A 21,104-nucleotide genomic window follows, 5' to 3' on the forward strand; every position below is an offset into this window, starting at 1 on the left:
ACATTTATTTTATATCCTGAGACTTTGCCAAAGTCCTTTATCAGTGCAAGGAGGTTTTTGCCAGATTCTCTTGGGTTTTTGAGGTATAGAATCATGCTGTCTTCCAAGAGGGATAATTGACTTCCTTTTTTCCTATTTGCATACCCCGATCTCCTTCTCTTGTCTGATTGCTTTAGCTAGAACTTCCAAAACTATGTTGAAAAGGAGGGGTGAGAGTGAGCATCCTTATCTTGTTCTGGTTTTCAGGGGAAATGGTTCCAATTTCTGTCTGTTTAGCAGTATGCCAGCTGTGGGTTTTAGATGGTTCTTACTATTTTGAGATATATTTCATCTATGCCTAGATGTTCAAGGGTTTTTATAAAGAAGAGGTGCTGAATTTTATTGAAAGCTTTTTCTTTGTCTAATGATATAATCATGTGGTTTTTGTTTTTATGTCTGTTGATGTATTTGATTAGGATTATGGTCTCGCGAATGTTGAACCAGCCCTGCATCCCAGGGATGAAGCCTACTTGATTATGGTGGATGATTTTGGGGATGTGTTGTTGAATCCGGTTTGCTAACATCTTGTTGAGAATTTCAGCATCTATGCTTATCAAGGATATTGGTCTGTAGGTCTCTTTCTTTGTTGGATCTTTACCTGGTTTGGGTATCAAAGTGATGTTAGCTTCATAAAATGATTTGAGGAGAGGTGCATCTTTCTCAATTGCCTGTAATACTTTCAATAGGATTGGAATAAGTTCCTCCTTGTATGTTTTGTGAAATTCTGCTGGAAAGCTAGCTGGTCCAGGCCCCCTTTTTTTGGTAGATAGTTTTCTTATGACATAGTCAATTTCCTGGATTGTTATTGGCCTAGTTAGAGTCTTGATTTCTTTTTGTTTCAACCTGGGAAGTTTGTGTGATGTCAGAAAGTCCTCTATTTTCTTTAGGTTTTCAATTTTGTTTCCATACAGGTGTACATAGTAGTCTCTCATAATCTTGTGAGTTGCTTTGGGGTCAATTGTGACTTGATCTTTTGCATTTCTGATTTTGTTTATTTGGGTTTTTTAAAATCTCTTTTTCTTGGTCAGTCTAGCTAGGAGGCCATCAATGTTGCTTATGCTTTCAAAGAATCTACTTTTTTTTCCAATGATTATTTTTATTATGATTTTGTCCCCTATGCCCCAAATTTGGGTTTTTATTTTCGTGATCTGAATTCTTTTGCAAAAGCTAAAGTTTTGGTGGTCTTGCTTTTCCAGCTTCCTTAGATGACTTAGGCTGCTAACTTTTGATCTTTCCATTTTCTTGTTTGTTCATAGAGATATGAATCCCTCTCTTAGTATTGCTTTCATGATATCCCAGAGGTTTTGGTAAGATGTTTCTTTGTTTTCATTTGTTTCCAGGTATCTTTTAATCTCTGTTTTGATTTCCATTTGACCCAGTAGTTGTTTAACATCATACTGTTTAGTGTCCTTATCTTTGTGAATTCTGGGGAAACTTTGTTAGGGTTTATATTTATTTTTATTCCACTGTGGTTGGAGAAGGTGCATGGCACCTTTAATCTTATGGAATTTGTTTATGCTTGATTTATGGCCAAGGATGTGGTCAATCATAGAGTATGTTCCATGTGGTGATGAGTAGAATGTATATTCCATGGTCGTTGCATGAAGTGTTCTGTAGGTATCAATTAAGTCCATTTGGTCAAGTATCATGTTGCGGTTCTGGATCTCCTTGTTGATTTTTTGTCTTGATGATCTGTCTAGGGTTGTGAGTGGGGTATTTAGGTCTCCAGCTATGATTGTGTTAGAGTCAATAGTTTTTTAAAGTTTACCTAGAAGCTGTTTTATGAAAGTTGGTGCTCTTATGTTGGATGCATATATGTTTAGGATGGATATTTCTTGTTGATGGAGTGAACCTTTTATCTTTGTGTAATGACTTTTCATATATTTTCTCTGATATTAAGATTGTGACTCCTGTTTTCTTTTTGTTCCGTTTGCCTGAAAAATTTTCCCCCATCTTCTGACTTTGAGTCTGCATATGTCCTTTCTGGTGAGTTGAGTCTTTTGGAGACAATACACTGTTGCCTCATTATATTTTATCTATTTCGCCATTCAATGTCTTTTCAATGGTGCATTTATTCCATTCACATTCAGGCTAATTATTGAGTTGTGAGAGTTTATTCCTGTCATGAAGTTCTTATAGAATTTGTTGTTGTTGCTGCTGTTTGTTTGTTGTCTCTTTTTTGATTTTTGGATTGATTCATGTGTGTTTTCAATCTCTTTTCTGCATTCTAGGGAAGGGCGTTGTCATTCTCTTTTTCCTTTCTTCTTTGTTTAATACTTTATTAAGTGTTTCTTGTAGAGCTGATCTGAAGGCAGCATAAGCTCGTAGGGATTGAATGTCTGGGAAGGATTTTAATTTTTTATCACTGATGAAGCTTAACTTAGCTGGGTAAGTAATTCTAGGTTGAAGGCTTTTATCTTTGAGAACTTTAAAGATTGGGCTCCAAACTCTCCTAGCCTGAAATGTTTCTGTGCAAAAGTCTGCTGCTATTCTAATTTGACTTCCTTGGTAGGTAGTCTGACCTTTCTCTCTGTCTGCCTTTAGGATTTTTTCTTTTATGCCTGTTTTGTGTAGGTGAATTATTAGGTGTCTAGGATTGGTCCTCATTTGTTTTCTTGCAAGGGTTCTCTGAATCTCTTGTGTTTGAATGGTCACATCACTGATGAGATGAGGGAAGTTTTCTTAAATAATTTCATGGAATGTTTGTTACAGGGTGACTCTCTTTCTCTATCTGTCTCAGGGATTCCAATTAATCTTAACTTTGGTCTCTTGAAATAATCACTCATTTCTTGGAGGTTTTGTTCTCTCTTTTTAAGTTTATTTTCTATGTTTTTAACAGTTTGGGTTAGTTGCATATTTTAGTCCTCAAGCTCTGAGATTATTTCTTCTGCTTGACTAATTCTGCTTTCCATGCTTATCAGTTTGTTCTTTATTTCTTTCACTGTGCTCTTTATTGCTGTTATCTTAGTTATCAACTCCTTCATTCTTTTCTCTTGTCTCTCCTCAATTCTATGTATTCTCTCTATTAATGTCTTGTTATCTGGGTTTGTGGTTTGAGACCGGTCATTCGGTGGGCTCTTCATATTTGCATTCTGAAGTCTGTAGTCTCAGTGGCTGACCTCTCAGTGGTCGGTGTGAGTCCCATATTTTTCTTTTGGTTTTTTTCATTTGTGTAGATTTTCTACCCCATTTGTTTTTTTACCTCTTCTTTAATTCTGCTGTTCAGGGATGGAAGGGTAGCTTTTACTTCTGTTTGCTAAATCTCCTATTTTTCCTTATGTGGTTCCTCTGTCTTTGTTCAATTCTAGAGCTGGATTGTGGGTGAATGGTTGTCCTTTTTGCAATTTTGAGATTTAATGTAGGGGGAGCTGTTATTCAGAAACTCTCTGCAGATCCTCATATCTGCTAACTGGTGTGTGGGCTCCCTGGAACCCACTTCCTGCTGCCTTACAATCCGTCCATGCAGTCAGGGTATGGGTTTGCCCCCTAAAAGCAAAATGAAGTAAGAAAAAGGAAAAGAATGGAAAAAGGAAGAAGGGTGATGAGAGGAGGGTGGAGAGAGAGAGGAAGAGGGAGGAAAATAGACAGGCATACCAACTAACAAATGAAAAGAGACACAAAGATAGAAAAGATAAAAAAGCAAAAACATGCAGATAATCATATAAACACACAAACCGACAAAAAACACTCATTGATGTCTCAAAAGATTTTTAATTTTGATCCCTCAAAAATACCCATACACAAATAGGAAGTCCTTAAAAAACCAGCAATAAAATAAGAGAAACAAAGCAAGTACAAAAATGTAATCAAAAACAGAGAGAAAAAACTAAAACAAATACCAAACAAACAAAAAACAAAAACACGAGCAAAACAAAAAACAACCCCTCCCAAAACACCTGAGCAAAACAAACAATAAAAAAACCAAACCAAAACAAAAAAACACAAAATTCACTCTGAGGTTGTTCCTATGAGACCAGTTTCCTCTGATCTCTATCCCCTCCCCTCTGCTCTCAGAGAGGGTCAGATGCCCCATAGACTACTGTGGGAGGAGGGTGGATCAAATCTGGACTCACCCAGCTTGCTGCCATTGCTGTGAAGTCTCCCACTCAGATCTTATGTGTCTGTGTCTGATCCAGTGTCGGGGAGGGGCATCTGTCTCCCCATGTTTGATGAGATTACCTCTAGGTCCCAAGTTGGAGGCTGGGTGGAGCTAGGCAGTGCAATGCAGGTCTATGCCTGGTCCTGGAACAGAGAAAATGGCTCCAGTTGGTGTATCCTCACTGGTGGTGGGGCTCCTTTCCTACTGTCCCTGATCTCTCTCCACAGATCCCAGGCTCCTAGTGCTCTGTGGTCACATGTGATGGTGTGGGCTGGGCATCAGGTGATGAAGATAGGTTGCTTTCTGCTGCCTTTTCTCAGGAGAGCTCAGAGAACAGCAGATGATCCTGTGCACCAGTGGCTCCAATCTCAGGGTGGTGGGGAGTTGCAGTCACCTCAGAGGAAAGCCTGGGGTGCATGAACCCAAGTCTTCCCTCAGACAGACTTTCACTCACCCACTGGCACACACCCACTCACACAGAGTCTTTATGAACACTTGCTTTTGAGGAGACTCTCACAGTCTGGCCTGTTCCATTGCCTTCTTGCTGGTAGTCTCCACAATTAATTTTTGTATTTGGTGGGAAGTAGGGGGGGGTCAGTTTTTAAACTTCTATATATCCAACTGACCCAGACAGTTAATGCAAAGGCTTTGTCTTCTCATCACACTGCAACTTCACTTCTGGACTTTTAAAAACAAAATCTTTCATTGGTCCTTTAGTCTTTTCTTGCACCAATATATCACTGTCTAAATTGCTGTAATTTTATAGGTAAGTTTTGATGCCTAGTAGTAAGTGAACATCTTTTTTCTTTTTCAAGATTGTTTTGGCTATTCTTGTCTTTCTATAAATATTTTGGAATTGGCTTATCAATTTATACATACACACGTGTGAGCATGCCTGCACTTTTTGCTGGAATTGCATCAGATCTACAGATAAATTGAGAAAGGATCAATAACTCGATAGACATAGATAATGCTTAATAGACAAGTTAGAGTTTTGCATCAATGAACATTTCTTTTTATCATTTAGTTTGTTAAATAATTTTTTCTCAAGAATAGCTTTTAACTTATTATGCATAAACATCTTATATGTTGTTCTTTAGATATATTTCTAAGTGTTTGGTATTTGGGTGTATTTTAATTAGGATTTTTTGAAACATTTTTTTACGTATGTTACTGGTGTCTAGTAATGCAACTGGTTTTTGTGTATTTATCTAGTCTCCAGGAATTCTTGCTAAATTCACTTATTATATCTAATATATTTTACAGAATATTGACATTTCTATGCATACAACCATGCTACCTGTAAATAGTAACACTTTAAATTCTTCTTTTCAATACTTATATTTTAAAAAATGTCACAAAGCCATGAATAAATCCTTTTCTATTTGCCAAATTCCAAATAGAAACGATAAGAGCTGGCGTTGTTTTATCGTTCCTAATTGTCTTAGGCTATTTGAACTTTTCTAACAGAAATGCCATAAACTAGGTGGTTTATAAACGACAAACATTTATTTCTCACAGTTCTGGAGACAGAGAAATCCAAGATCAAGTACCTAGAAGATTCAGTGTCTGGTGAGGACCTCTTCTTTTTAGATTTGCATCTTCTTGCTGCATTCTCCCTTGGTAGAAGGGAAAAGCTCCTTCTGGCTTCTTTTATAAGGACATCAATCTCACCTATGAGGGCTCTGCCTTTATGACTTGATCACCTCCTAAGGGATCCACTTAACAGTATCACATTAGGAATTTGGTTTCAACATATGAATTTTGGTGGGCACAAACATTCAGACCATACCATTGATACTGGGGGAAGTCTTTCAATATTTCACCATGAAGTGCAAAGTTTTTTGTATTAAAAAATATGAAATAAGAATAGTTTTTAAAGAAATGACTTAGATCAAGGAAGTTAATTCTATTCCAAATATGATGAGTTTTGCTTTGAAATCATTAAAAGAGTTTAAAGCTTATTAGAAGCATTTTTGGCATCTATAAAAATGATCATAGCTGGTTCCCTCATTTTAGTCTCTTAGATCTGTTTTGAATTACAATGTAATTAATTTGAATTACATTGGATTTTCAGTGCTAAATGAATCTTGTTTGCTTAGAAGAAGCACAATTTGGTTAAAATGTACTTCCCTTCATACTGATGAATTTTATTCTGCTTAGCATTTTGTGTTTTTATTTATAAGAATAGATCTATTTTTCTCATCAGGTTTGAGTGTTAAGCTAATGCTGAAATTATAAATTGAGTTGAGAATTCTTTTCCATTTTTTTCTTTGATTCTGTGGAAAAGGTTACATAATACTGAAGTTTTTTTTCTTCCTTTAAAATTTAGAATAATTCACCAAACAAGCTATTTTGCTTGAAATTTTATTTGTGGAACTAATAATATGCTAATTAAAAAATACAGATGGAGCTATTCAGATTCCCTATTTCTTCTTGTATTTCTTTCAGTTTAAGTTGTATTTATCTAAAAAATTTTCATTTCATCTAAATTTTGAAATTTGTTAGCTTAAAGATGTTGAAAAAATCTCTCTTAAAAATAGCATTCTTGAGGTATAATTGATATGTAAAAAAATTACACATTTTAATGCACACAATTCGATGAGTTTGAACATATACAAACACTCATGATATCATCACCATAGACATATCCACCACCTCTTGTATTCCTTTAAAATTTATTTAAAAAAAATTGATTTTATTATTTTAACATCTATAGTGGCATTTTCTTTTTCATTACCAAAACCTTTAAAAAATATTATGCTTTTAACTTTAGATTCAACGGGTACATATGCAGTGTTCTACATGGGTGTATTTTTTTTTTTTTGAGTTGGAGTCTCACTCTGTCACCCAGCCTGGAGTGCAGTGGCTGCTCCCGGCCATTGCAGCCTCGACCTGCTGGGCTCTGGCGATCCTTCTGCCTCAGTCTTCTGAGTAGCTGGAACTACAGGCACGCGCTACCATGCCCGGCTGATTTTTTTGATTTATTGTAGAGATGAGGTCTCACAGGCGGGTCTCGAATCCGCGGGTTCAGGCAATCCACTCACCTCAGCCTCCCAAAGCGCTGGGATTACAGGCTGAGCCACGGAGCCTGGCTCATGGGTGTTTATTGAGTGATAGTAAAATGTGGGCTTCTGTTATGCCTGTCACCCAACTAGTGAGCATAATACCCAATAGGTAGTTTTTAAATCCTTGCTCCCTCCTTTGCTTTAGGAGTCCCCAGTGTCTGTTGTTCTCATCTTTATGTCCTTTGTGTACCCAGAGTTTAGCTCCCACTTATAAGTAAGAATGTGATATTAGATTTTCTGTTTCTGTGTTACTTATCTTGGAATAATGGCCTCCAGCTGCATCCAGATTGCTGCAAAGAACATGATTACATTCTTCTTTACGGCTGTGCAGTATTCTGTGGTGTATATGTACAATATTTTCTTCATCCAGTCATCATTGATGAGCATCTAGATTAGTTCTATGTTTTTGCTATTGTGAATAGTGCTGTGATAAACATGTGAGTGCAGTTGTCTTTTTTTGGTAGAATGATTTATGCTCTTTTGGGTCGATACCTAGTACTGGAGTTGCTGGGTTTAATAGTAGATTTACCATCTTTACTATTTTTAGTTATCTGAGAAATCACCAAACTGCTTTCCACAGAGGCTGAATTAGCTTATATTCCCACCAACAGTGTATAAATATTTCCTTTTCTTTGCAAACTTACCAACTTAGACTTTTCTTTTTGAGTTGGAGTCTTACTCTGTTGCCTAGGCTGGAGTGCAGTGGCACTCTCACAGCCACCACAGCCTCGATCTTCTGGGCTCAGGTGATCCTTCCACCTCAGCCTTCCAGGTAGCTGGAACTACAGGCAGGCTACCACGCCCAGCTTATTTTTTGATTTATTGTCAAGACAAGGTCTTACCAAGTTGCCCAGGCTGGTTTTGAACCCCTGAGCTCAGTCAATATTGTCACCTCGGCCTCCCAAAATGCTGGGATTACAGGCTTGAGCCACTGCGCCTGGCCTTGACTTTTTAATACTGCAATTTTGACTGGTGTGTGATTGTATCTCATAGTGGTTTTGATTGGCATTTCTCCGATGATTAATAATGTTGAACATTTTTTCATATGTTTGTTGACCACTCGTATGCCATCTTTTGAGAAGTGTCTGCTCATTTCCTTTGCTCACTTTTTGATGAGTATTTGTTTTATCCTGTCAATTCTTTTAAGTGCCTTATAGATTCTGGATACTAGTCCTTTGTCAAATGCATAGATTACAAATATTTTCTCCCATTCTGTAGGTTGTCTGCTTACTCTGTTGATAGTTTCTTTTGTTGTGCTGAAAGTCTTTAGTTTAATTAGGTCTCACTTGTCAATTTTGCTTTTGAGGACTTGATCATGAATTTTTTGCCTAGGTTGGTGTCCAGGAGAGTGTTTCCTAGGCTTTCTTCCAGGATTTTTATAGTTTGAGTTCATTCATAAGTTATTAATCCATCTTGAATCAATCTTTGCATATAGTGAGAGGAAGGGATCCAGCTTCATTCTGCATATGGTTAGCCAATTTCCCCAGCATCATTTACTGAATAGAGTGTCCCTCCCCCATGTTTATTTTTGTCAACTTTGTCAAAGAGCAGTTGGTTTTAGGAAAGCAGCTTTATTTCTGGGTTCTTTATTGTTCTATGTGCCTATTTTTGTACCAGTACCATGTTTTTTGGTTACTGCAGCCTTGTAGTAAAGTTTAAGTCTGGTAGTGTGATGCTTCTGGTTTTGTTCTTTTTGCTTATGGTTGCTTTGTCTACTCAGGTTCTTTTTCCTTTTTTTTTTTTTTTTTTTGAGTTGGAGTCTTACTCTGTCACCCAGACTGGAGTGCAGTGGCACGCTCCCAGCCACCGCAGCCTCGACCTGTTGGGCTCCGGTGATCCTTCCACCTCAGCCTTCCAAGTAGCTGGAACTACAGGCACGCTACCACGCCTGGCTAATTTTTTTTTAATTTATTGTAGAGATGAGGTCTTGCCAAGTTGTCCAGGTGGGTCTCAAACCCGGGGCTCAAGCAATTCACTCACCTCGGCCTCCCAAAGCGCGGGATTACAGACTGAGCCACCGAGCCCAGCCATCTTTGGTTTCTTTCAGTAGTGTTTTGTAGTTCTCATTGTAGAGATCTTTCACCTCCTTGGTTAGATGTATTCCCAGGTATTTTATCCTTTTTGTGGTTATTGTGAATGAAATTGTGTTCTTGAATTGGTTCTTGGCTTGAATGTTGTTGTGTATAGAAATGCTACTGACTTTTGGACATTGATTTTATATCTTAAGATTTTACTAAAGTTGCTTATTATGTCTAGGAGTTTTGTTGGAATCCTTAGGTTTTTCTTGATATAAAATCATATCATCTGCAAAGAGGGATAATTTAACTTCCTCTTTTCCTAGTATCTTTCATTTCTTTCTCTTGCCTAATTGCTCTGGCTAGGACTTCCAGTACTATATGTTAAATAGCAATGGTTCATTACTAGAATTGATAATCTGTGAATTTTTTCTCTCTTTTTACTAATCACTTTTGTTAGGTAACATCAATTTTAGTATCTTTTCAAAGAATCAAATTTCATATTTGTTGGTTTATTCTTTGGTGTGTTTCTTTTCTATATTAATTTCTGTTCTTATTTTTGTCTGTTTCCTCCCTCAACCCTGGTTTTCCTAGGATTTGATTTTCTGTTTTTTATTTTAAAAATTTATTTTGAAATGCATCTTTAGCCATTCCTTTTTTTAAAATATATGTGCTTAAGAATAGCTTTAGCTGTATCCAAACATTGATGGGCTAGTGTGTGTGTGTATTTGTGTATAATATCTAGTCCATTTACATCTACTGTTATATAACTGAATTACTATTTGTTTTCTATTTATCCCCTGTGCTTCTCTTTTCTCTCATTTTTCTTGTCTTTTTTGATTAATCACTTTAAAATTTATTTTTTCATTTCCATAATTTATTAAGTTTTAAATTTTACTATTGTTTTGTGGTTACTCTAAAATAAAAATATTCATCCTTAACTTATTTCAGTGTAATATAATTTAGCACTTTTTACTACTTGTGTAAAAATTCTAGGATTTTACAACACTTTAGTTTCTGTTTATTTTCTTCCTGCCTGTGTTATTGTTATCCTACACTTTTCTCTCTATATAAAATATTACAATGTATTGCTATTATTGTTTTTTACTATGAATATTTATTTAGATTCACCTTTTTTTTAAACCCTTTTTTTTGCTCTTCATTCCATCTTGTAGTCCCACATTTTTTTCTGAGATCATTTTCTTTCTGGCTGGCCAATACCCTTTAATAGAATGTTTATTATATTTTATGTAGCATTTCTAGTTTTTAGGAGGTTTTTCAGAATAATCTACCATCTTTCCAGAAGCAGAAGTTATTTATTTATTCTTACTGGGCTTACTTTCTTTGCTGTGGAATTCTGAGCTTGAACTGGATGAGTACTTAGATTTTTAAAAATCTTGGTATTACTTTTAATAAAAATTCATAACTTAGTAAAATTAATTATTTTGAACTAAAAAGTTTAATAAGACTTTAGGACTAGATTTGCTTATAGTGACTAGATATGCATATAGTGTTAATGAGTAATTATTCAAGGAATTAATTTTCTTAAATGTTGAAAACACATGATTGCTTGAGATTTACAATAAACTATAACATTTTCATTTCTCAGTCAAATATAATATCTACATTTTTATATAGTTGTGTGGTCCTTTCCTCCTAATATCCTTAAAATTACTTTGGAATTTTATTTAATGTACTGTGCTGTTTCCTTTCATTCTATTTACTTTTGTATTTGATTAATTTTGTGCCTGAAATATCACATACTTTCTTGTCTGGCAGCTTGATAATAGTAGCAGTTGTTATTGTTTTCCTTCTCTCTTTGTTGTGTTAGGGGAGAAAAGAGAACCCAGGAAATTTTACCTGATAAAATTCTGTTTGAATTTATAAAATGTCTACCCTGTTTCTTCCTGAGATAATACATATGGGGTCATGGTATCAGATATAGGTATCACTGATGTTAAAAATCTCTATTAGTATAAACCTCTTCCATGGTCATAATATACTAACTTGGAAAATTGGTATGATGTTTCTCTCCCTCAGACTTCATTTGGCATGTGAAATTTATAAACATTGCTGCTGCCTCAGATCTGCGTATTGGAAAACGAAATGTCTTTGAACAATTTAACCGACTTGCCAAAGCCAAATTTTATTTCTATCGCAAAACAAGTCTTGTCTGTTTGGATTTATTATATATAATTATGAGCTTACTGGAGTCTAATGAAGGCTATCTGTATATTGCCACTGTTGCAAAAACATATCTTTGACGATCAATATTTTGCATGGAGAATAGAATTTAATTTTGTGTGTTAGAGATATTTTGGTATTCAAGGATTGTCAGACCTTTGGTTTAAGGAAGTTTGATGGGGTTACCGTGGACTTCATTGTTCAAATGAAAAGTTCAGAATAGAGAGTATAATGGAATTTGGAATCTATTCTATCTGCTTTTGAATACAGTCCAGCTATTATATTAATACCAAGACAGATAGAATAGAGCTGGCCCTGTGTGCAATTTTTCTTACTTTGAAGCCAGCTACACGTAGAATTTTTATGTTTTGTTTTGGAAAAGCAGGTAGATTATATTCTTGGCTCATCTTTGTTTTGCAGAGGTAAAATTAGAGGCTTCAGCCTCCTGCTGGCAGAACAAGCTCTCAATTTCTCGCTGTCGAAATTCAATCTGATTTCTATCTTTTTCACTAAGAAGCTGTCAACAGCAAATAAGCATTCCCCATCAATGAGCTGCATTCATTTCTGAGGTATACAAATTCCTCTCATGGGAGAGGATTCAAGTAATTTAAATTGTTTCTGACTTTTAATTTCTTTCTTAGGAAATGGGAAACGATATTAGCATGGATTATAACTACAGGCCAAAATGGAAGAAGAGAAGTCATGCATGATACTCCCCAGTGTGACATCTCAGGACCTTTTAGCCTCAGTGTACAGCATGTTTGCAATACATAAAACAGGGTTGCCATTTGCATTCTCATTTGCAGTTAGTGATCTAATCAAAGCTGTTGTGGTATGCTCTTAAGAGGCATCAATAAAAACTCATTTTTTAGATGCAGACTTGCTAGAGGAGTGTGTATTGCCACCATAAAAGGAGGAAATGCATTTGAAATCATCTTTTTCTTAGAATTTGTTAGAATTTAATTTGGGAAATGGCCCTTTCTTTGTAAAAAGATGAAATTCTAGATAACATACTTTGTCACATAAAGCCACTTAACAGGGTGGCTCTTTCTTTCCTGTTTCCTTATTTTTACTTTTTTGGGTTTATTTTATTTATGTAAGGTAAGGGCTTAATAGAGTGCATTGGTTTGTAGCTGTGCCTTTATGATGAGCATATATATTACTTTGGTTACAGAGCCTCTTTAAAAAGACTTGTAAAAATGCGAGCTTTTTGGTTTTAGACTGTAAATTTCATTTTCTTTTATTATTTTCTGCCATTTCATGCAAGTATTCACAATCTCAAAATCTCATGATTGGGACAAGTGGTACAAATGAATAAGTTATCTATCATAGCTAAAAACAACTTCCCTTCTGTGCAAATGCATTTGAAAGCATTTAGAAGAAAAACCAGCATTTAAGAGAGATTTAGAGTGAGCTAGAAATCTACTGCAATAATTGTCCAATGGTTTTCAGGACTTTTAAACACCTTACATTCTTCTGAGGAGGACTCTGATTAGTTGAGGTATGCTTTTAAAATGAAGATTCATAGAATAGACTCAAAATTGTAAGTGGTGTCTCATCAGCACAGAATAAAATGCAATCTCGCTTTCTTTGATCGTGTGTGTGCGCGCGCGCGCGCGCTGGATTAATTCTTTTATTTATTCAATATAATTTTTGAAGACTTACCTAGGAGTTATCTGGCAGTGAGTTAAGCATTTTGCAGTATTGAACAAGCATGAACAAGGCTGAATCTTACAGTCTTGAGCTAGGGAAGACATCATTACATGTGTGATGCATTTTAGTCATGAAGAAGAGAGGGACATTAAAGCAACACATAATATGCATAGCCAATCCTCAGCTGGCCTTAGATGTGTGAGCAACCGATTGATGTGGAAGCCCCAGGTGGAGAACTGTATTTGCTCAATGAGTACTTGCGAGAGAGGCTGAGTGGAGGGGCAGTGGTGGCAGTGCCAAGACTCCCTTTTCTGTCCTGAGGAATTCAGTACTGTCCCTAAATTATCTGTCCCATTCAGTATAATGGAAATCCTGCAGTTAAACAAACCTATCTTCTTTCAAGACAATTTAACCATCTCCTGGTTTTAGATGATTAGTACTGGTGAATTTCACATACTCCACCAGTACAATATAATGTACCCATGAGGACTTTGATAAATCTAAATTGTCTTCATCCATTCCATTTTGAGTGATGTTTCAGTACCCTTCACAGATTAGGATGCTGAAATGTTAAGGTCTCCAAGTGTTGCCCTGGGAAATGGTGTTCAAGTTGGGCCTTATAGGGGAGGAGTGGCTGTGCACATGAAGAGGGACTGGGAGAAGGAATTCAAGGAAAATGGACCAGGATGTGCAAAGCCCTGAAGTAGAAAAGAGCAGCTGCTGAGAAGGCCAATAAGTCAGAGAAGGGATATAGAGAGAGGGTAGGTTGGTTTGAGATGGGGCTAGAAGAATGGGTAAACTTCTCCTACCTTTGTTCATTTGTATCGCCAGTTTTGTCTTTCACTTTTTTGCCCTTCTCTCTGCTCTGCAAATTTGACCCTGGCAGACTGCATCACCCAGACTCCTTTGCTGGTTAATTGTTGGATTTGTTCAATGAGATGCAATTGTGATATACTGAAGCTGGAGAGAAAGATGGTTTGAGGTGTATCTCTTCTGACTCCTCGCTGCCTTGGCACCCTATTTAAGGCAAAAACAGCATCTTGCCAGTTCTTCTAGAAGCTCTCTCCCCCACGGCTCTAGCTCTCATTGGGCTCCTGGAGCAGCTTCGCTTTGGCTTTAGGGATGTTAAATCTTCATATATAAATCTTCATATTTGTATAGTTACTTATTGTCCCACCATTTTTGGTTTGTTTCCTAAACTATGCCTATACTATAAACAATTCCTAAATTAAGTAATTTAGGATAAATTTAAGTAATATAGGATAAATTCTGTGTCATGTAGAGGACTCAACTCCTTCAGATGGGTTCTAAGACTTTACAGCTAAGGGTACATTTCTTAAGTTTAACAAAAACACCACTTTTCCTTCTTTTTTGAAGAAAATGTTAGATTCCAGGAGTACATGTGCAGGCTTGTGTGATGCTGAGGTTTGGGCTTCTACTGAACCCATCACCCAAATGGTGAGCATAGTACCAATGGATAGTTTCACAATCTTTGCCCCTGTTATTCCCTCCTGTCTTTAGGAGTCCTCTGTGTCTGATGTTCCGATCTTTATGTCCATGTGTATCCAGTGTTTAATTCCCACTTATAAATGAGAAAACGTGGTATTTAGTTTTCTGTTTCTGTGTTAATTGCTTAAAATAGTGGCCTCCAGCTGCATCCATGTTGCTGCAAAAGACATGATTTCATTTTACTCATCTCAAGAATTTTGATTCCCACTTGCTGTGGCCTATAAAAAGATGGAACCTTGGAGAACCTCAGTAACTGCTATTATGCTCCTTTCTGGTATGAATCACATATAAGCCTGGCTCAAGGCAAACCTGCAAGATTGGTGGACAAATTTCCATGACTCCTGATTCCCTCCTGATCTCCCTTCCTATCTTTAAGGCCGTTTCTGATCTCTTACATTGCAACTATGTGCTAAACTAGGGAATTTTGAAAATTTAAATTGAAAGTGACATACATTTCCAGACTGGCAGCCAACACATATGATTTATAAGTCTATAATAGAATATATAGGGTTTACGATGAATTCCCATGTTATTATTTTTTTCAGGGCAGTATTACAAGATTCCTAGTGATAATAACTTGGCCCAGAATATAGTATCTCAAATCTACCTCACTTGTAAGGTGGTCACAAAAAATTTGTTACCATTCCTACTTAAACTATTGGAACTTGCAAATAATTACCTATGGATTTATGGTTGTCCTATAATAATAGAATCTTTCTTGCATTTTGCAATGCTGTCTTGAAAAAGAGAAAAAGCAATTAAGATACAGCTAACGTGCACGGAATTGTATAGAACCCCGATCTGCTTTGTCTATGTCACAGTAGTGAATGGGAGTGGTGAGCTGGAGGTTTAACTAGCCCCTTGGAATAAAAAGACCAAGAACTGTTGCCTTCACATTTAACTATATCTACAGGTATAGTTTCTCATTTTGTGATATGTATATAAAGAGATTATTTTCTTTTTGTGGGGCAGAGTAGATGGTAAGGAATAAAAATCATTAAAAAACCATCAATGCTTGCATTTAGAAGCTTTAGGAGGGTAGGGACTTTGTTTTGTCTACTGCTATGACACCAGTGAATTGATTAATAATTGGCATATAACAGATGCTCAATAAGTATTTGTGGAAATAAATAATTGGACAGCCTCCTTTTTGCAGGACACACATAGGTACTTCCTTCTCAACCTCTCTGCCTGAGAAGCATAATATAGGGGCAAAAAGAAAAAAGATTTTAGAGGCCAATAAAGGCTGCTGGCATTCAGATTTGCCTGTAGTTAGGTGTGTGGTCTCATGTAATTTAATTTAGTGCTCCTCAATTTCTTCATCGTTTCTTCTGTAAAATAAGCTACCAATACTTATTTGAGTGTATGGTAAGAGTCAAATAACATAAAATATATGAGTAAAAAAATTAAATAAATGATTTATCATTATTTTTGTAACTGTATATGATTATTTACGAGCAAACTGTATTTGTAACTTCTGTATCAGGAGAAATTGATAGTTATTTCCAATACTGATAGTGCCTTTGGATTGGAAGAACTAACTGTTCAGACTGCTGACTTGAGAAGTAGAGATTTATACAAAGATCTGGGCCTTTTTATACCTAAATTTTACTAAATGTGGGTTAAAATTGTTCTGATTAAAGAAAATAATAAGTTTGATTAGTTTAATTCAAATAACTTCATTTCAGGGAAAAAAGATCACGATATTTTTAAGAGAAGATGCACAATAAACTGGAGAGAGCCCCAATAACGAGGAGCTCTCATTTTAAAATGCTTTGTGGAGTCAATTTTCTCATCAGTAAATGGGTGTAAAAGTTCGTGCCTTTTCAGCTATATAGGGTGGCTGGGAGGACCATACTGGAGAATGGAATTTGGAATGTCCTCTTTTAACCTATGGAATCCAATACATATCTTAGAGGTTACATTTTTATTTTTCTGAATTTGATTGAGTCAATTAATGAATTAGAATGGCTAATTTGAGCAGCCAACAGATACATGAAAAGAATGCTCAGCCTAGCTAGTCATCAAAGAAAGGCAAACTAAAACCACAATGAGATACCCCTCACTCCAGTCAGGAGGGCCATCCTCAGTAACTCAAAAAACAACAGATGCTGGAGAGAATGGGGTGGGGGGGGATGGGAGGTGGGAGGGTGGGGAGGGTAGGGAGAGTGGGGGGTGGGAGGGTGGAAACATTTCTACATTGTTGTTGGGAGTGTAAACTAGTACAACCTCTGTGGAAAACAGCTTGGCGATTCCTAAAAGATCTAAAAATCGGCCTTCCATATGACCCTGCAATCCCCTTTCTGGGAATATACCCAAAGGAACTGAAATCACTCTTTGAAAAAGATACCTGCATGCACATGTTTACTGCAGCATTATTCATAATATCAAAAACGTAGAACCAACCATGCTGCCCATCGAAAGAGGACTGGATAAAAAAAATGTGATACATGTATATGATGGAATATTACACAGTCATAAAGAAAGACAAAATTATGAACTTCTCAGCAACTTGGACAGATTTAGTCTGTAATACTCAGTGATCTATCACAGAAACAAAAAACTGAGTACCACATGTTCTTACTCATAAGCGGACCTTGAACAACTGTAAGAAAGGGATTGGCAGTAGTGAGAAACTGCCAGTGGAGGGTTGGGTGAGATTGGCAGTAGTGGGAAAGTGCCAGGAGGAGGGGAGACACACCTCATCAACTAGGGTACCTGCATAATGAACATTTGTATACCTAACCCTGAAGTGTACCCCCATCTTTAAAATAAAAAAAAAACAACAACAATCAAAAACAAAACAAAATGTCTAATCTTGGTAAACTTGCTGTGTAGCATGATGGCAGGTGAGGGTGTCGGATTTGGTAAACACATGACACCCTGCATTTTGTTTGCAGCATGACCTTTCAGCTTATGTGTGGTGCTTCCTACTGCAGAAACCACGAGAACAAACATCCCCAGTCCAAGAGAAAGAGGGATACCTTACTCTGGAAAAATTCCTGGGACTTCAAGACCCTTGGACTGAAAGCACAAGAGTTAAATCCTGTTGCTTATGTAGAAATCAATACCCAGTCTTTCTGTTGTTCTGAAGGATCAGGTCGCTCTGTTTGGATTGGAGCAGGATGTGCGAAGCTTCTGATAGCCTGTGCTGGGCCTCTCCTGGCCAGCAATTGTGAAGGAAGCAACTTGATAACCCCAGGTGTCTGTGACAATGAAACCCACTGGGGACTTGAAAATGAGAATGTCAGTACGTTGCTTCTATTTATCTGTTTTTTTTTTTTTAAAGACAGTAGTGGGAAAGGTTTAAAGCAAATATTGTCTTTAAGTGACAAAATGTTTTCAAATCCTTTCTTTTGCTGTTAAACTAGCCCGAGATCTGGGTCTGCCTTAGGCACTGTGATTTTAAACACTTTTTGACTATGGGATCATTCATTAATGAGAGAATTTTAATAAGTGATACAGGTCAAATGAATCTGATCCAGTTGAAAGGCTATGGGGACCACTGGGTTGGTCTCTGACTATGTTATTTTCCCAGTGATTGCCATCTCTAAGATGGAATTCTCTTGGTCTTGGCCACTTGCCCACCTATCAGGTCACCAAAATGATGCCCTTTCCTAAGGGTCCTTTTGGGCAGTCATGAAGGACTATCTGGAGGCTCGAGATAAGTATGATCTCATCTTTTCTTTTTTTGAGTTTGAGTCTCACTCCATTGCCCAGGCTGGAGTGCAGTGACATGCTCACTGCCATCCCAATGTCTACTTGCTGAGCTCCAACGATCTTTCTGCCTCAGGCTTCCAAGTAGTTGGAGCTACAGGCGCACACTATCACCACTGGCTAATTTTTTGATTTATTATAGAGACGAGGTCTCACGAAGTTGCCTGGGCTGGTCTCGATTCCACAGGTTCAGGTAATCCACTCGCCTCGGCCTTCCAAAGTGCTGGGATTATAGACTGAGCCACTGAGCCCAACTGATCTCATCTTTTATCTCTACAGTGCATGGCACACTGCCTAGCATGCAGAGAGGTTAGTGTGTACTTCCGAACTTACCTGGATTTTTCATACTGTCCACTTTTCTATTACCTGGGTTGTTCCTCATTCTTCTGTGTCTGTTCTCTGAATCCTCAGCTCCTCCTGATCTGGGCTGTCCTACTAATATTGAGACTTGAATTAAAACACTAGGACATAATATCTGGGTGGAGACGTTGAATCTATTGGGGATAGACGGAGGCCTTGAATGCCAAGCAGAACATGACTAGGTAGTAAATAAGACCTCTTTCCACAGATGATCATTCATGCTTGCCTAAATCCATTCAATAAAAATTTATTTATTTATTTATTTATTTGAGTTGGAGTCTCACTCTGTCGCCCAGACTGGAGTGCAGTGGCCGCTTCCGGCCACCGCAGCCTAGCCTGCTGGACTCCGGCGATCCTAACGCCTCAGCCTTCCAAGTAGCCGGAATTACAGGCATGCGCTGCCACGCCCGGCTGATTTTTTGATTTATCGTAGAGATGAGGTCTTGCTGCCCAGGCGGGTCTCGAACCCGCGGGCTCAGGCAGTCCACTCACCTCAGCCTCCCAAAGGCGCGGGATTACAGGCTGAGCCACCGAGCCCGGCTCAATAAATATTTATTAAGCACCTAATATGTGTCTGACACTGTTCTAACTGATGGAAATACAGTAGAGAATAACAAAAACCACATTCTTGCTCTCAAGAACTTACTTTCTAATAAAGGGAAACAAATATAGACATGAAAAATTGAACAAAAAATAACAGATAGGAATGAATGCCAAAATACTAATTAATACAGGGTGTTATAATAGGGCGGCTGGATGCCTTTTTAGACTGTGTTGTCAGGAAAAGCCTCCCAGAGAAGAAAACAGAGTGAGAACTGAATGACAAGAAGAATCAGTCCTGCAGAGATCAGAGGAAGAACATTTCAACAACAGGAGACAACAAGGCCCTACGGATGGTGCAGAGGCAGGACGAGAGTGTGGCGACGGATGAGATCAGAGCGATCTCAGGTGCCCCACTCACATAGGGCTCTGGAAGCCAGGGCAATCAATGCAACGTGATTCTTGATGTGACGGGAAGTCTTTGGGTGATTACAGAAATCAAACTTGCTATTTTAAGATAATTGTAGTTTCACAAGCAATTGTAAGAACAAAGCAGAGAGATCCTGTATATTCTGGGCCCAATTTCTTCCATGGATAACATCTTATAGCATTGTAATGCAATGTCATCACCAGCATATTGACATTTATGTAATTCACTGCTTTTATTTAGATTTCCCCATTTATTTGTATTCATTTATGTTCATGTATATATGTATGTATTCTATGTAATTTTATCACGTGAATAGAGTCATATCTTCACCACTACAGTCAAGTTTCATCAACATAAGAAATTCTCGTGTTATCTTTTTATAGTCATACCCATGTCCCTCCCACGTCCATTCCCATCCCTAATCCTTGGCAATCACTATCTTCATTTCTACAATTTTGCTATTTCAAAAATGTTATATGTATGACACTTTTACGATATATAACCTTTTTGGATTGGCTTTTAAAAAATATTAGAATCGGGGGTACAAGTTCATGTTTGTTGCTTGGATATATTGTATTGGGTATTGGGTCTCAGGTGGTCAACTCCCCAAATAGTGAACATTTTACCCAATAGGTAATTTCTGAAACCTAACCCTCCTCCCTGCCTTCCACCTCCTCCTTTTTGATGTCTCCAGTGTCAATTATTTCCATTTTTGTGGACATTTAGCTCTTGCATAAAAGTGAGAACATGCAGTGTTTGTTTTTTTTTTGTTTCTGAGTTAGTTCACTTAGGATGTGTTCTCCAGCTTCATCCACGTTGTTGCAGAGGACATGATTTCATTCTTTTCTACATCTGTGTAGTATTTCATGGTGCATGTATACATTTTCTTTACCTAGTCAATCATTTTCAGCTTTTGTCTATTTAGAATACACTTACTATGAACATTTGTATACTGGTTTATGTGTAAACATAAGTTTTCATTTCTCTTGGATGAATATCCAAGAGTGCAATTGCCAAGTCATATAGTAGTTGCATGTATAGTGTTTTAAGAAACTGCCAACTTGTTTTTCAGAGTCATTGGTAGATTTTAAGTAGGGGACGACATGATTAATTTTTATTGGTTTTTGTGAAGGCTGCTTTAGATATTCTTTGGGATATAGAGTATCAGGTTGTCAGAAGCAGAGATACCAGCTCTGAGGCCAGGAGGACAAGGGCACAGCTTGGGCCAGGGAGGCACTAATGGAGATGAAGAGCAGTGAACTTGACTGCAGGCTAGCTGTTTAACTTCGCAGAGTTTTCTCTGACTCTTAGCATCTACATCTGTGAAAGAATAAATGAATATCTACCTCATAGTACATTGAAGGTTGAAAATCAGACATAAAGAGTGCGTGGTATGTATCAGGTGCCAAAAATTAGAAGCCATCATCTCCAAGTTTAGTTTTCATTTTATAATGTGCAGGTTCCCTACTGCCTTTATTTATTTTAAAAAA

At 37.3% G+C, this 21,104-nt stretch overlaps 1 pseudogene; it reads left to right on the forward strand.

The window, feature by feature from the left end:
* Positions 1-21,104, forward strand: part of LOC103276315 — a 63,773-nt pseudogene that overhangs the window by 9,644 nt on the left and 33,025 nt on the right.

The sequence above is a fragment of the Carlito syrichta genome, unplaced genomic scaffold (genome assembly GCF_000164805.1).
Source record: "Carlito syrichta isolate Samal-C Ts95f unplaced genomic scaffold, Tarsius_syrichta-2.0.1 Scaffold316035, whole genome shotgun sequence".
NCBI classification, from domain to species: domain Eukaryota; kingdom Metazoa; phylum Chordata; class Mammalia; order Primates; family Tarsiidae; genus Carlito; species Carlito syrichta.